Below are 15,826 nucleotides of genomic sequence, written 5' to 3'. Positions count from 1 at the left end.
GAAAACGAACTTTACAACTTTGGTGGTGGGGGAGGGAGGCAGGGAGGATTAGGTGTGGGGCAGGGGAAGGATGGGAAGGGATGGGAAGGGGAAACAAAGGAGGAGCCTACAATGCTTGATAAGAAATATACTCATTATCTTGCCCATGTAATTGTAACCCCTCTGTACAGTATTTTTACAATTAAAAAAATATATCAGCTCCTTCTGCTGATAAAAACTCCATTTAGTGTTCAGGACTGTAATCTGAGAAATGTCTCTGGGGTTTGTGCTAAGATGGACTTTCCTTATGGCAGCATTACAAGGTAATTTATGAAAACTAAGAGATACTAAATATATGACTGGGTGTGAGTGAGGAGACAGTAGGTCTTTGTGAAATTTCCTGGCCAGGATGCTCTGTGTTCGCAAGTGTGCAGTGTGAAGTGCAGCTGGTGGGATCTGGAGGAGGCTTGGTGTAGCCTGATTGTTCCCTGAGACTCTCCTGTGCAGCCTCTGGATTTGGCTTCAGTAGTTACTACATGAACTGGCTCTACCAGCCTCCAGGAAAGAGGTCTGAGTGGCTCTTATACATTAGTGGTGATAGCAGTGACAAAAACTATGCAGACTCTGTGAAAGGTCAATTCACCATCTCCAGAGACAACTCAAGGAGCACGCTGTTTCTGCAGATGGACAGTCTGAGAAGATAGGACATAGCTTTGTACTACTGTATGAGACACAGGGGACCCAAGTGTGACCCCAGACATTAACCTCCCTGATGGTTGCTCAAGACCAGCAAGTGTACTCAGCACCAGCATGGGACGCTCTGTGCCACCACGGGGATGCTCATCACACATTGATTTTCAGGATCTGCAGGTACAGAGGAGAAGCTATGGCCATCTGTCAGCATCTGGGGCTTCCTCTCTGTGTAACATTTTCCCACAGGAGATTGTCACAGCAGATTCTGATGTTCTGTTTTTGAGCTTACTGTGAATGTCTCTTTATTAAAAAGGGATTTGTTTGCCGTTATGTTTGTTACAGTACTAGAGTTGAGTACTGTCCCTTAGATCTTTAACTTGAGTCTGGCACTCTACCATTGTAGTCACAACTCACCTCTATCTTGTTGCTAGTTAAGTGGAGATTAGGTTCTTGGATTTGTCTGCCCGGGGATAGATTCAAACTGATTCTCAGACCTCAGCCTCCTGAGCAGCTAGGGTTACAAGTATGAGCCACAGGAACACAGCTAAAAAGGCTATTAAAAAATCTTCATACTTTCATAGTAAGAGAAATAAATGAGATGCAGAAAAAAATACCTGTTACCCAACTAGAATCCAAAGGAAATACATTTTTTAAATAAAGGGGAAATGAAAGTAAAAAGACTTCCAGAGAAGATGAAGGTGACGAAGGGAAAGATGGGGAAGGTGAACACTCTGGGGACTCAATATGGCCAAATCATATATCACAAGCAGCCAGGCACCAGTGGCTCATGCCTGTAATCCTAGCTACTCAGGAGGCTGAGATCTGAGGATCATGGTTCAAAGCCAGCCTAGGCAGGAAAGTCCAGGAGACTCTTATCTCCAGTAAACCACTAGAAAACTGGACGTGGTGCTCTGACTTAGAAAACCAAGTACCTCTCCATCCTTCCCTCCCTCCCTTTCCCTCCTCTCTCCAACCCTCTCCCAACCCCTCCCTCCCCCTCTCTCTCTTCTCTCTCCTCTTTCAGTTTCTTTTTTCTCTATTTTGGATGTTCATGGGGCATGAACTTGGGGCCTGGACACCATCCCTGAGCTCTTATGTTCAAGGCTAGCACTTTGCTGCTTTAAGCCTCAACCCCACTTCTGCTTTTCATTTAGTCAATTGAAGAAAAGAGTTTTAGGGACTTTCCTGCCTGGGCTGGCTTTGAACCACAATCCTCAGATCTCGGCTTCCTAAGTAGTTAGAATTGCAGGCATAAGCCTCCTGTGCTTGGCTCCCTCTCTCTTATTAGCACTGAGAAATAAACAATTCCTAAACTCCAGCGTGTTAGCAGCAAAAGAGACAGCAGAAACCATGGGACCAATATAATTTTTTTCCAAGTCTTTCCATTTCCTAATGAGTGGTGAGATGCCATTCTTTCTGATGGAGGCATAGAATTCCATTACACACACACACACACACACACACACACACACACACACACACACACACACACACACACACACACACACAGCACATTTTTCCAATCCATTCATCTACTGAGGAGCATCTGGGTTGGTTCCATATCTTGACTATGGTAAATAATGCTGCCATAAACATAGTTGCTTAGAAAGCTGAGATCTGAGGATGGTTGTTCAAAGCCAGCCCTGGCAGGAAAGTCTGTGAAACTGTTATTGTCTATTAACCGGCAAAAGCAGAGCAGTGGCTCAAGTGGTATATTGCTAGCCTTGAGCAATAAACTTCAGTAAGGAGTTCAAGCTTAGAATGGTAAAAGTAAAGTACAAGTGAAGGAGAAGTGGAAGGATTAAAGAGGAGGAAAATGCAAACAATTGCACTAAAAATATAGCTCAATAATGATACAATAATAAAATGATGATACAGGGCTGGACGGTGGCCTGCCTTGCATGCATGAGGCCCTGGGTTCAATTCCTCAGCACCACATAAGCAGAAAAAGCTGAAAGTGGTGCTGTGGCTCAAGTGGTAGAGTGCTAGCCTTGAGCTGAAGAGCTGAAGGACAGCGCCTAGGCCCAGAGTTCAGGCACCATGGCTGGCCAAAAAAAAAAAAAAAATCAAAAAAAAAATAAAATGATGATACAAATTTTTATAGCATAATATGAAAAGGAAAGGCAAAGCCGATGCTGGTGTCTCATGCCTGTAATCCTAGCAAATGAGGAGCTTGAGATAAGAGGATCATGGTTTAAAGCCACCTTGGCCAGAAAAATCAGTGATTTTTTTTCAGTTGAGGGGCTTTAACTCAGGGCCTTGAGCTCTTTTGAAATGTATTTCAAACTACTTAATTAGAGATGCTGTCATGGCGGCATCACACCTCACCTCCAAATATTTCCTTCCTTCACAAGCCTATCAACTCATCTGCAGCTGACCCTTGAGAATTATCTAGGCTCCACCTGTATTCTATGCATGCCATCCTGGCATCACAGAGGCACCTCCAGAGCCACCAACAGCAACTTACTTCAGGAAATAAGGCCATGGTTCTATCCCCACACTTGCTGCAAATTATAGAGCTCCCCATTTTTGTAACAAATTTCATATGAAAAGGATTGCCACAGATAAAATAAGATTGAACAGCATTAGACAGTTCATGTGAACATGGCTTTTGTGCCACAGCATCCCAGTGCTATAGTCTAAGGTAGTGCAACAGATAACAGACACTTTCCCAAGACACTTCCTGTCCCTCCAGAGTGGCTACTGATTTTAGCAGGGCCTTAGTCACACTGCCTTTTTTTTCCCTAGACTTCTAGAGTGCTTTCCTAGATTCTTGCTGAATAATTGAAGAATTTACAAAGTGAATATCTGTCTTCAATAGGGATTGGCACATTAAGAGACACTCAAGCCGTTATTGACACCTGTCAAGCTGTTATTGACACCTGAAATCCTGTTTTATTTTTGTCTCCACCATGAAGTAGTTGAAAGTAAAGTCACAGTACCAGCTTTGGCTTGCATTAAAATTGAACATTAGACAAGGAATAATAGAGTGTTCCATCTTATTGCAATGTAAGTAAAAGTATATACAATTTAAAGTCAGCCTTCAGTTATCCTAAACCATATTTCACATGTTTAATACATACATATAAGTACCAGCTATACACATATAGACAATAGAAATATAGACTAAAGTTCCATCATCACTGAAATCCTACTCATAAAGTATCTGCTGAAGAATACCAGCCTGGGCTGAGAAATTGGCTCAGTGGTAGAGTGCTTGCCTTGCATGCATGAGGCCCTGGGTTCGATTCCTCAGCACCACATAAGCAGAAAAAAGCTGGAAGTGGTGCTGTGGCTCAATTGGTAAGGGGCTTACCTTTTGGTCAAGAGCTGAGGGAGAGTGCTCAGGCCCAGAGTTCAGGACAACCAACCAAAAAAACAAAGAAGAAAAAGAAGAACAGCAGCCTGATACCATGATCAGGATACCATTATCCCAGCCAAGTTAAACTACATTTCTGTGTCCTTAGTCTCCTTCCTTAAAGACTAATGCTGTAAATCTCCACATAATCTCTAGCATTGGTAGATCCTTGTTTTTTTTTTTCATTTGGTTTTGATGTTTTGCAACAGTGTTACTATGCAGCCTAGACAGGCAACGTGCTGACAATATCCTGCCTCTGCTTCTAGCAGCTGAGATAACAGTCACACCATCATGCACAGCTAAATCTATTCAATTGTAAACTTTAGCTCTTTTAGCAATGTGATCTTGAGTTTCTTTGAACTTCAGTTCCTTCACTTAATAGCCAGGAATGACAGAATTTGGTATTGGCTTAAGAATGAAATAAGACAATGGGTGAACAAATGCAGCAATGGTATTCAATAGACACTATGCTGAAGATGCACTATTCAACTTGCGGGTGGGGATTGGAAGGGAAAATTGGGATTGGGGAAAGGATGACATTGTCCAAAAAGAAATGTATGCTTAACTTATGTAACTGTAATCCCTCTATATATCAACTGTATAATGAAAAATTAAAAATAAAAATATATTAAAATGAAATAATATAAATTTTAAGAAGGTGCTTCAAAAACAAAGTCTCAATTAACAGAAGGGATGTGAAGGGTAAACAAAGGAGGAGGCTGCAATGCTTGGTAAGAAATGTATGCATTATCCTGCCCATGTAATTGTAACCCCGCTGTACAGTATGTTCACAAATAAAATAAAAATAAAAGTCTCAACGTTAAGTTCTAGTAAGTATTCTTCATGAAGTATAGAGTTGTCCTATTTAAATTTGTTTAGTCCATGTAAGGCACAGTGAGAGACAAGGATTGGGAAGCTCTAAGTGTCAGGAAGGACTTGGGGAAAGTATGTGGGATCCTCTCTTATCTGAAAAAAATATAACATTAACCAATGGGGCTGGAGGGATGCCTTCAGTGCTAGATTGCTCCCTGATTTCCAAATCCAAGAATATAAAATATGGTAATAGACAAAAAAAAATTGCAAGTTAGTGACTAAACAAACTTAATTCTATGTGAAAGACAGAAAATAGTCTCTCTGAGCTCAAGGAATGCAGATTTCTATTTCTTTTCTCATGCCATGAAGAAATCAAGCTAGCCTTGGATTTCTGAACACTTTGCTTTTCCAGCTAATCTATTCCTGATGCACTGGAGACTTGTGAACCTGGCTTTGTTAGTCATGACAACAGCTCAAGTGTAGGCAAATTACATAATAAGCATACTGGATACTCAGGAAAGATATAATAAGATCAGAAAAGGGAATTGTAGAATGATAGCTAAAAGAAGCTCAAAGTCCAGGAGACTGTTATCTCCAATAAACTACTTAGAAATAGCTGGAGGTGACACTGTGTGACCTGCAGCTATGACAAGATCATACTAGAGAAGCACTTTGTTGGTAGGTTTGGGGCCATGGAGCAGCTCAGCAAGAATGCTGGGTGGGTTGGGAGGCATTAGAGCAGCAAGAATGGTCTGTCTCTTGTGTGTGTTCAGAGAGCCTATGTTCAGAGTGCCATTGTGGCACTACATAGGGCATGGTGGAGTCTGAACCAAGCAGATTCTGCAAGGGGCCCAAGCATGGTACTTATTCATGTTGGACAGCCCTTGCCTTAACTATGACCTGTCATGTACACCAGAGTTCTGGACCCAAACTAATAGTAAAGGCTTTCAACCAAACAAGCACATAGGCAGTGTGAATGACTGGAAGGAGTAAGCATGTGGACCAGAAGTGAGACATGGGAGCAAGATGGGGGATTCTAAGATATCCTCACTGAGCAACACATCTAGTCAGCCATAAGGCTCATAGCACTGACCCGAGTACCACTGACAGCTTGATGCAGCTGGAATAGTCCAGGCTATGGGGAGCATCAATGCTGTTTCAACCTACAACTTGCCACTTAGGCTTGGCGAAATGATGGGAACCATTGGTGTGGCTACCAGCCTCTGTGACATACTGTCAACTGACCAGAGCAAGTCTCTTCATGGTCATGGTTCTTCTCCTGGGGAAAGGGTTCCCAGTAAAAGGCAGAGAGTGGCAGTGTCTTAATGAGTTCCCATTGTTGTGACAGAAGATCTGATACAGACAAATTAAAGCAGGACAGGCTTATTTTGCCTATAATTTCAGGATTTTTCAGTACACGTAAGTTTTTATAAGAAAACCTTCTCACATACTGAGTGATTCCTTGGAAGTAGATGGAGGAGAGAATGAGAATGAGAACATATCGATGTACCTGGCATTCTCCTTTTAGGATATTTATTCTCTCAGGCTCCCAGAATGGGATGGTAATGTTCATCAACATTGAGTGAAGATCTATCCACACTGTTAATCCTCCTTGCAGTAACACAATGTAACCCAAGGAGTGCTTTCCTAATCTCCTAGCTACTTCTTAATCCACTCATGCTAATAATACTCAACATATCCATCACAAGTCCACCTTTATTAACCTGGAACCCAAATAGTTCTTCATAACCCTAAGATTCCACCTTTGCTCTTGTAGGTTTTTGTCCATCCATTTCCCAGAATTCCCCATGGCTGTAAACAATCGAAAAGTCTTCAAAATTTTAAGACTAAATTTTCTTATGCGATTCTAGGAAAACTCTTAGGCATGAGTCACTATGAAGTGAAAAACAACTCATATACACTAGAGGGAAAATGGCACAGATTATAGATTTCCACTCAATCAGAAAGGAAAATTCCCACCTTATGGTATTTTTACTTGCAGGCCACAGGACATTTACCTTTTTTTTTTTTTTTCAGTCGTGGGGCCTGAACTCTGGGCCTGGGCACTGTCCTCAGATCTTCAGCTCAAGGCTAGCAGTCTACCACTTGAACCACAGCTTCACTTCTGGCTTTTTCTGCTTATATAGTGCTGAGAAATCAAACCCAGGGCCTCATGCATGCAAAGCAAGCACTGTACCACTGAGCCACCTTCCCAGCCTCAGGCATTCTCCTTAACAGGCATTTCATATTCCTGACATGACCAATACCCTGAGGGCTCCACTACAGGTTAGATTTCATCCTCACAGCATCACACATCACCCTCTGAGGAGCAGCCTTTGGGGATTTCATCCAGGACACATGGACTCTTTTTTTGTTTGTTTGTTTGTTTTCTTGGAGATGGGGACAACACTTTTCTGCCTTGGTAGGCATTGATCCAGCTCCCAGTAATATGATAAGGTGGGATTACAAGCATGTGCCACTGCTGCCAAGCTCTCAAATTCTTCTCAAAACCACTACTTTCTAGGGTGTTTTTTGTTCAATTTAATTTATAAATTTATTTTTTATTTGTTGCAGTTTAAAAAACTTTATTATACTACACATTCTATTAGTAAATGCACCAGATTTCATTTTCTCAAATGGTGAATGGAGTGCAAGATGGTCATCGCATGTTTCTTCATTACGAAGCACAGGATCTGATTGAGGGATGGCTTTAGTGTATTCCTACTGAGTAACCACAGAAGTGTGGAAGCCTACCATTGTCCTGTCATCAGATGTCAGAGGAAGGTCCACTTTAGATTGGAAGTAAATGTTTCAAGATAGTTCTCTCTGCTCTTATCCACTTCTGCTGCTATAATAGTGTATCATGATGCTTATCAAGCAGGAAGAGAAAAGATATTGCAAAGGAAACTGCTTTTAAAGTCCACTTCTAGGCACACCGATTTTCATTCCATGGAGCCTGTCATCTTGCTTAAATCTGGGTCCTACAAGGTACCACCTACATGTATTTTTAAATGTTTGTCTACAAATGCTTTTTCCAGGGTGTTACAAGTTAACATTATGTGCAAAGTGCACATAATTGCTCTCATGAAATAGCCTCTATTAAGCACCAAGAGTTGTGCATTAGTAACCTCTAATGCATTTCTTAGCCTTTTCTAGTTGACAATTGATAGTAACCACAACCATGGCATAGTGGGTCACACCTGTAAACCTAGGAAGTAGATTTGTGGTTTGAAGCCATCCTGGGCAAAAACTTTGTGGGACACCAACTCATCCATATCAAATGAGTGCCACTTTCAGCTTTTTCTGCTTATGTGGTTTGTGCTGAGGAATCGAATCTAGGGCCTCATGCATGCAAGTCAAGCACTTACCACTGAGCCACCTTCCCCACCGAGTTTAATTTATTTTTTAATTTCCAAAATAGCTCCAGAAGCCGGGCGCTGTGGGCTCACGCCTGTAATCCTAGCTACTCAGGAGGCTGAGATCTGAGGATCGCAGTTCAAAGCCAGCCCAGGCAGGAGAGACCGTGAGACTCCTATCTCCAATAAACCACCAGAAAACCGGAAGTGGCGCTGTAGCTCAAGTGGTAAGCATTCGCCTTGAGCTGAAGAACTGAGGGACAGTGCCCAGGCCCAGAGTTCAAGCCCCACGACCGACAAAAAAAAAAACACCAAAATAGCTCCAGAAGTGGAGCTATGGATCCAATGGCAGAATGCTACTCCTCAACCAAAAGAGCTCAGGGACACAGCTTATTAAGTAAAAAATAAAAAGTTTTCAGTTTCTTTAGAAACAGAGCAGAGTTTATAGAAAAATTAAATGCAATAAGTTGTTTTTCTGAAAGCAGACAGTCAAGATGAATTTGCTCCTTCTCCTCTGACTCCATCTCAGCTAAAATCTTGACTAAGACAATAAGGACTAACCTCTAACAAAAGTTTTATGCCCATGGTTCTGTAATGCTAGCTGCTGAGATCTGAGCACCATGGTTCAAACTCAGCCCAGGAAAGTCCATGAGGCTGGTACCTCCAATTAATCACCAAAATGCAGAAAGTGATGTTGTGACTCAAGTGGCAGAGCACTATCCTTGAACCAAATTGCTCAGGGACAGTGCCCAGCCCCGAGTTTCATCACTATGATCAGTAAATAAAACATAGAGAATATAGGGAAATATACAAAAAGCCAGATTCTACCAAATAAGTAAAGAAGAGATGAACTCCCTGTCCTGCTGCCCAGAAGCTAGAAACTGCAGTGTTCCCAGGCAGGATGCACATGTGCACACCTTTGATTGCATAATTACAATAGCAGAGCATGAGGTATTCTAACTCCTGAAAAATGCCTTTGGCTTGGCCTTTAGCTGGTTGTTTTGCAGTTGGAATCTCCTAGACTTTTCTGCCTAGGCTGCTTTTGAACTGTTATTCTCCAGCTCTCAGCATGCTCACTAAATAAGATGACAGCATGATCCATCGTGGGATGACACATTGCTGAGGAACTTCTTTGAAACAATGGAGATGAAAATCCCCATAAACGATTGTAGTTTACTGTGCAATATTGAGTGTTGGTTAGTCTGTTCAGGCAGGTGTACAACAGCCATCAGCAGCTCTGAGCTCAGCACTTCTGGTGTTCAGCACTGAGCATTTTTTAATTGGGCTATCCCTTTATATTATTGCAAGTGTTCTTTATTTTATGTTCAAGAATCTTATAACAAACAAGACTTGAAAATAATGTTTTCTGTTTTCCATTCTGGTGTGGGTTGAGGAGGGAGGGAGAAGAAAGGATAGAGAAGGGAGGTGGCCTGAGAAGGCAGTGGGGACTGGCAGGGCATCGGGGCCTGAGCTGGTTCCCCAGTTCCTTCTGAATAAAGTGAGACTGCATTGTTGGACAGTCTGTAGGGACAGGACACACTAGTGGGAGTCCATAGTGGCTCTCTCCAGGACTGCAGTGTCCTGGTCCCTCCTGCCTGCTTTCAAGTGCCCTGGATGTGGCCCTCTCGTGGGCCCTGGTAGGTGAATGTCCTTAGGTCGCCCCGCTGGCTGGCTGTTCCCAGATTTGTCATGATTAGCAGCTGCCCCTCCTCACTCTGGTTCCAAGCCCAGCACTATCTGCCTCCTACCAGCACCTCCCCACTCATGCCTCATGCCTGCAAGGCAAGCATTCTTCCACTGCTGACTCATTATTTTTTCTTGTTCAAAACACCATTGCTAGGAGGGATGAGTGACAATGTTGTCAGACACCTTGTATTTACATAGTGTCTTGTAGAATGGGAACTTCTTTGTATAATTACCTAAAGATAACAATAACAATAACAACAATAATAATAAATGTTTAAAAAACACCATTGCTTCTGTCCTGCACTGATAGAAAAATATCGTAGTTCCCTTACCTGCACCTCTGATAAATGATTTTTTGTCAAGATTTCTGATTTACTAGAGACAGCTTACATTTGACCATTTATGTCAGTCACACCACACCGAGGTGACTCTCAGGTCAGTGAAGGAGCTCTGAGCCCAGCTTATCACCCCATCCAATTCTACTGACTTTAATCAAGTGCACTATTCCCTACCTGGTAACATTCCTAATGAACCTCATGATCATTTACAACATCCTTCTGGACTTCCTGGATATGAGAAGGCACTGGTCAGGTGAGTCCTAGGTCTGTGGGAGCAAAGTCTCCTGCTGAGCCCTGAATTCTGAGCTCTGGAAACTTGTTTGTTTGTTTGTTTGTTTGTCGGTCGTGGGGCTTGAACTCTGAGCCTGGGCGCTGTCCCTCAGTTCTTCAGCTCAAGTCGAGCGCTCTACCACTTGAGCTACAGTGCCACTTCTGGTTTTCTGGTGGTTTATTGGAGATAGGAGTCTCATGGTCTCTCCTGCCCGGGCGGGCTTTGAACCGAGATCCTCAGATCTCAGCCTCCTTAGTAGCTAGGATTACAGGCGTGAGCCACCAGCGACCGGCAGAAACTTGTTTGTTTAATGTAAGCCACTTTTGATTTATGAATTTTTCATTTTTCTATTTTTACAAAATAGAATTTTTGAAGCAAGTCTTGATTTATGAAGATAAGGTGGCATTTGCTATTGGTACAGAGAATAAATATAGTTAATGTAAACCTTCATCATAAAGGAAGGTAGTTATTTGTGGGAGCTCTGGTAAGAATGTTTTTCCAGTCCCAAGTCTTGAAATCTGAGCCTAGGCACTGTCCCTGAGCCACTTTGTGCTCAAGGGTAGCACTCTACCACTTGAGCCACATTGAAACACTGGAGCCACTACACAGTTTTTTCTGATTAGCTTATTGTAGATAAGTGACTCCTACCCAGGTTGGCTTAAAACTGCAATCCCCAGATCTCAGCTTCATGAGTATCAATAATTACAGATGTGAGTAACTGGCACCCAGCTGGTAATTGAATATTTTTAAAAATTGTATATTCCCAGAGACAGTCATGATGGTTTATTGCTTGCTGTTTTGGAGGTCTGAACTCACATTAGAGATACTGAGAACTCAGTAGTCTGTGTAGGAAACCTAATATATTGGCATCTGTCACATGATAGCTTGCTATTATTAAAGTTTCATCTTTGTGTTAGAGATGCTGAAATATGAAGATTAAGGGTGAAAGCCAGGCTAGGCAGGAAATCTGTGATACTCCAGAAACGTGCCCCAAACAAATCCAGAAGTGGAGGTGTGGCTCCAGTGGCAGAGTGCAATAAAAAAAAAGAAGCTCAAAGACAACACAGGCCCTGAATTCAAGCGTCAGTATTCAATACTCAGGACTGGGGCACACACACACATACACGCACACACACACACACACACACACTGGTCACACACACACACACACACACTGGTCATAGGTGGCTCCTGCCTGTAATCCTAACTCAGGATGTTGCAATCTGAGGATCGTGCTTCAAAGCCAGCCCCTGCAGGAAAGGCCGTGAGACTTTTGTCTCCAATAAACCACTCAGAAAACTGGAAATGGCAGTGTGGTTCAAGTGGTACAGCGTTAACCTTGAGCTAAAATTCTGAGGGACAGGGTCCAGGCCCAGAGTGTTTTTCCATGACCGACAAAAGAAAAGGAAAAAGAAAGAGCAAGAAATAAATAAAAAGAAAATGCAAAGATTTGGGGAAACAACAAAAACAACAACAAAACCCACAGGACTTCTATCTTGGGTAGAAAGCTGACCACCTAGGAAAACATACTAGTGAAATGTTGACCCTGACCACACACTAAGTCATGGATCTTGGAATAATAGCTGTTTCTAAGGAAAATAGGACCCTGCACAAAACCATGAACTACAATGTAGTATATTCAGGAAGGATAATGTCAAGGAAACTGGGGTAGACAAGTGAAGACAGGAAGGGTAGATGAATGTAGCCATGATAGTCAATGTGAATGTGTGAAAATGGAACTAGACAAACTGAGGTGATGGGGGCTGGGGAAGGGATGACAAGAATGATAAAACGGGTGACATCTATCACATGCATTGTACTCATGATCTCAAGTATGGAAATTAAAACCCTTTGTACATCAACTTCATAAAATACTATTAGTAAATGTAATGATACATTGCACTCACAAACTGATATGTTGAACTGAAGTTCTTTGTACAATTACTTAAGTATTTCTATAATAATAAATTCCTTATTAAGCTGGGCATTGGTGTTTCATGCCTGTAATGGTAGCTACTCTGTATGTTGAGCTCTGATGTTTCCGGTCTCACATTCTTCCTCTCTGCTTTGACAGTATAATATCATCATTATTTATGATCGCCTACTTTAGAAATCTTTTTTTTTTTTGGTCCTGGGGCTTGAACTCTGTGCTTAGGCACTGTCCTTGTGCTCTTCAGCTCAAGGTGAGCACTCTACCGCTTGAGCCACAGCACCACGTCCGGTTTTCTAGTGGTTTATTGGAGATCAAGAGTCTCACAGACTTTCCTGCCAGGGCTGGTTTGAACAGCGATTCTCAGATCTCAGTCTCCTGAGTAGCTAGGATTACAGGCATGAGCCACCGGTTCCTGGCTCACTGTAATAATCTTGAACACACATTTTACTCTGTGTTTTACAATGCGTAATAATATTCTCACATTGATAGCCTGTGAAGCTGCTGTGGGTTTGGTATTACTCTTGTAGTGTAAAATAACTATACTCATTACCTGCAAAGCCTTAGTCTCTGACAATGCTGAAAATTATTCCCCCCAGAACCATATTCATCTCTATACCTTGATATTCCTAAAGTCACAGTAATGATCTGAATTAATTCAACCATTCATCACCTACTTATTAGCATGGAATGTCTGTTCATATGTACTCGCTATCATGAAAATTACTTTCACTACTTTTCATTTTTCTCTTTACCCCATTCTAACCCTATCACCCTGACTTTTCCTACATTAGTTCACCTCACCTATCCAAGCAGCCATTAACATACAGAAAACAGGTAAATACTAATTGTTTTTCAAGTCCTATCATTACAATACATGCATGGAACTTATTTCATTTTAGGTTTTATGTGAAGCAAGCCTAATTGTGACTCTCCTAATCATTATCTGAGAAGGGAGTCTGACAGAACAACCTAGCATGTGCACGCTCCCAGAGCACCCTCTAGCGGGAAGCGGCGCTCACTACACCCTGGGCCCCATGATACCCACGCGCTGAGCGCGCCCTCTGGAGGGAAGCAGCGCTCACTGCACCCAAGCTCTGAGCACCGCAGTAGTTTCAGCTCCAGCCCGTGGAATGGCCTGGCCCTGGAGACCTGGGCTGCTCTCAGGACAGTCCTTCTCCACTAAGAGTGATCCTTATCATCCCTTAATAAAAGGGCAAAGGAGAGGAGGAGGGTGCAGCGGAAGGAGGTGGCCAGGAGGGACGTAGAAGCTGCGGGCACCGCGGTCCGGTGCGGGTGCGGTGGCCCAGCCCCTGCCTCCGATTTCATCTACGCAGCTTTTCCCATGACGGTTGAGATACCGAGTCGGGTATTTCTTGAAAGATTGTCCCCGAGCCGCTCTGCCTCTCCCTGCCTTTCCCTCAACGAAGGCGGCTTGACAATGTGTGGGTGTCCAGCACACTTGGGGGCCGTTCCATCTCCTGATGCTGTTCGCTGTCCCGCTTTGCTGCTAGGTGCTGCGGTCCGAACCCTGGTTCCCATGACCCACGAACGCCCCCGGAGCCGGTCCACACAGAGCCCCGGAAGGACCCAGTTCTCTGCCCGGCGGCTCCCCCAGCGGGTCCTATCGACCACACCCTGCACCGGCCACTGACAACCCTGACTAGGGGACCGATTCCGGACCCTGACCTCCGGCAATGCGGGGGGGGGGGGGGGGGCGCGCGGAAGGAGGCAGGGCTGCGCATGTGCAGTGGGGCTTACGGGGCAGTGGAGGATCCGCCACCTCCCACCAGATGTTTCCATAAGGCATGGCGTGCTGGACTCACCGGATCCAGCTCCTGGGATGGTGCCACCAAGGCCTTGGCCAGAGTTGTGCCTGCTGCTCAGCGCTTCTGATTCTCTACCACAAGTTTAGACCAGGATCCGTGCCCAGACATGAGCCAGCCACGTTCACGACCCCGCTACCCGGAGCCAGAGCCCCGAGGCCACCCTTCCCCGCGAGCACCAGGCCGGGCTCCGCCCCCCGTGCCGCCAGTGTGCAAGCGAGAGCACGATGGCTTGAGGCTTTATTCAGTACAGGTTCATGCAGCCTGCGTGAGCCGAGGCTTTTCAGCGAAACGGCTTCTCCTTGGGTCAGTAGATGTGGCTTGGTCGCACAGATTGGCTCACCAGGAATGCAAACCCAGATGTGAGGGAATGCAGGGCCCAATCACCATGGAGACCAGAACCTGCAGGCATTACCATTGAATGGAATCCCTGGGTTTCAGGAACTAGTGTTGAAGGAAATACACAAAAGCCCCACCGGGGCCTCAGTTTATGTATAGCCAGCTTGTTAGTCATGCAGCATTTATACCACCTACTGAAGTTTGGAAAAATTGTAAGGTAATTTTTAATGTGATTCTGTGTTTCTGAGAAAATCTAAGCTTTTGTGGTGGTGGTGGTGGTGGTGCAATATAACTTCCTGGTAGATTTAAGTTTGGGATATATAGGAAATAAAAATTAGGTTGCCTAGTGCCCGGTCAGATAGTACATGTCATTCTTACGCTGACAAATAGATTCGTTTGTGGACAGGAACATGAAAGGGTACATGTTAAAATATGTATTTTTCATTAATCTGCATGGATTATGTAGAACATCAAAGCTGTTTTAAAAGAGAGAGTCGTGGATGTATTTGTGCTGTGCTTTCATTTCTTTGTAAATGAAGTAACGATTGATAATACACTTGTTGACCTTTTCACGCCTTCATATATATGTACACATATATAGAAATAGATGTCTGGTTTTTTGGTTTTCCAGTGTTTGGAAAGGAACTGATGGCAAAATTAATATTAAGTATACTTTGCCAGATAACCATGCAGACAGCAAGGTACAGAGAACAAAGAAAGGTTTATTTGTGGGGAAAGAGTGCCTGCAAGACTCCTTCTCCCAAGGGAGGAATGAGAAGAAGCACCGGTTATTTTTTGGGGTGACCTATATAACCTAGGAGGTGTAGGAGGTGCTAGAAGGTGCTAGGAGGTGGAGACCCTGGTGTCCACGTGTGGGCCAGGGGCTTCATCATGTCAGACTAGGATTTATGCCTCCTATCCACCTAGTAGATAAGGGTCCTGCAACTGCCCAAATCTGAAGGTCACCCTAAGGGTTTCTTGTTGCCTTATATGGTGGTATTGGTCCCAGAGAAGTGCCAACCCAAGGTAAAGGGGGTTGGAAGTTGATTATGTACTGCCTTTACTATGTGGGCCTAGTGTTGCTTAGGAAGGGAGTATGTTAAGCTATGGAGAAGGGAGGGAATGGACTAAAGCTATGGGAAGGGACTCATTTTGCTAACAGAAACTTAGATTATCTACTGATGAGCTATACCTCCACCTTAAAAACAATTATAATTGTAGACATCCCATACTTCAA

General features: G+C 43.6%; 1 long non-coding RNA gene across 2 annotated transcripts in view; it reads right to left on the bottom strand.

Moving 5' to 3' along the window:
* LOC138820283 (uncharacterized) overlaps positions 1-14,447 on the bottom strand; it is a 66,198-nt gene extending 51,751 nt beyond the window's left edge. For both annotated transcript variants that reach the window (XR_011369812.1, XR_011369811.1), the window contains exon 1: positions 14,251-14,447. This is a non-coding gene — a long non-coding RNA (uncharacterized lncRNA). The remainder of the gene's footprint in view (positions 1-14,250) is intronic.
* Between the last annotated feature and the right edge of the window lie 1,379 nt (positions 14,448-15,826).

Source organism: Dipodomys merriami, unplaced genomic scaffold, assembly GCF_024711535.1.
Source record: "Dipodomys merriami isolate MVZ:Mamm:240054 unplaced genomic scaffold, mDipMer1.0.p SCAF_854, whole genome shotgun sequence".
Taxonomy (NCBI): Eukaryota; Metazoa; Chordata; class Mammalia; order Rodentia; family Heteromyidae; genus Dipodomys; species Dipodomys merriami.
The sequence above is the reverse complement of the archived record's forward strand: the minus strand, read 5'-3'. Positions and strand labels throughout refer to the sequence as shown.